Genomic DNA, 1,738 nt, shown 5'->3' with positions numbered 1-1,738 from the left:
CAACAAAAAATGTATATAAGTTTAAAATCAGTGTCAAGGGTATTTTTCATAAGATTTATTTAGAAACATATACATCATACAAATATACTAACAACAAACATCAAGTAAACATATGAACAATAAAGAATTAACATGTTCCAACAACTCATAAAAACATCTACAAAATTACTGTAACATCATTTTGATTAGTCATGGTGGCTGCAACTCCATAGAATTTATGGTTATGTGTACAGACCAGATGGTTGACTTGCAAAGGATGAACCTCCTGTAGAGGAAGCCTGTCCTGCTGATTCAGCAACCTGGCTACCAGAGGAGGCAGAGCGACCTGCTGAACCAATCGCCTGGTCGTCAAGTGAAACAAATTGACCTGTTAACTCGATCACTTGGCTGCCCGAGGACCCAGACGAAATTCCTGGTCCTGAGACTTGTTCATTAAGAAGAACTGACTGACCTGTCGAATCTGCGGTTACAGGGATAGTTTGACCTGCCGATCCAGAGCTTGTGTGAATCGCTTGACCACGAGGTGACGTAGATTGACCTGATGATAACCCAGTCACTTGACCGCCAAAGGAGCCAGATGAAACACCTGATCCGAAGGTCTGACCAACAGAAGAACCTGTTGAACCTACATTCTGACGAACGGCAGCTGAAGACTGTCGTGCTGAACCAACAGTCTGAGCTGCACCTTGACTTGCCGCTTGAAGAGCCGATTGGAGGTCCACTCCGCCTGGAAGGGTTGGGTTCTCTCCTTCGGCGTAGTTGACGAAGTAAACCTCAGGGGTTGTAGGGCCGGATGAGGGTACTTCGATCACCCCTGGCCCTGCACTGCTTTGCTTGTTCAGGACGTAAACCACGTGATGCTGTTGAGGTGGAGGAATGACAACGGGTTGCGCTCCAAGACCGCCTTCGGGAGACCGGATTAACAGAATGTTGGTCTCGACGCGAGGTTCGGGGATGTTGACAGGGCCGCTTGTCTGGGCGCTGGAGGGGACGTCGTAGACAAAAACACGACGGTTCACACGAGGCGTCACACACCTTCCATCCACGTGGCGCACCTGGCCACCTCCGCAAGGACCCTGACTCGTGGTTCCCAAGCCCGAGGTTGTTCCCGAAACAGTTCCACGGCTGACAGCCGCTCCGGATGCAGTTCCACGACTAAAGGAAGCTCCCGACGAAGTACCTTGCCCAGCGGTTGATCCGGAAGTGGTTCCTTGAGCAGAGATTGTCCCCGTTGAAGTTCCTTGACTGACTGTTCCTCTCGAAGCACCAGCGGCTGAAGTGAAGCTTACTCCTTGAGGCCTTGACAAATCGTAGCCATCGGGCATGGAAGCCACAAGTGCAATGACGGAATACAGAATCTGAAAAAACATAAACTTTAGGTTCATATGAGAAACCAACTCACTGCGTTTACACAGTTATTTTGCCATACACTAAACTCCAACGTCTATTCTTTTCAAGAACCAGTACGCCATAACCAGAAAATCAAAGACCGTGTCTACTTCCAACACGGCCTCGATCCATGAGGGAAAGCTTACAAGGCTCCTCATGGTGCTCGCTGTCCTGTTGTTGTGAATATCCTTCCCTGCTTTTCTCTTCATATATATATCCTTTCTCTCCCTCCCCCCGAGAAAGCTACCTCCCCGTGTCCTCTTGTTCTTTTTCCCCGTTTGCCTGCGCGATGGGTCAGTGAAAGTCCCGTACAGTGTTCATAAGCTTTCTACTGATCATCACAACCTTA

General features: G+C 48.7%; 1 pseudogene; it reads right to left on the bottom strand.

Moving 5' to 3' along the window:
* Positions 1–221: 221 nt before the first annotated feature.
* Positions 222–1,521, bottom strand: LOC119587209 (annotated as a pseudogene).
* Positions 1,522–1,738: the final 217 nt, after the last annotated feature.

This window comes from Penaeus monodon, chromosome 22, assembly GCF_015228065.2.
Source record: "Penaeus monodon isolate SGIC_2016 chromosome 22, NSTDA_Pmon_1, whole genome shotgun sequence".
NCBI classification, from domain to species: domain Eukaryota; kingdom Metazoa; phylum Arthropoda; class Malacostraca; order Decapoda; family Penaeidae; genus Penaeus; species Penaeus monodon.
The sequence above is the reverse complement of the archived record's forward strand: the minus strand, read 5'-3'. Positions and strand labels throughout refer to the sequence as shown.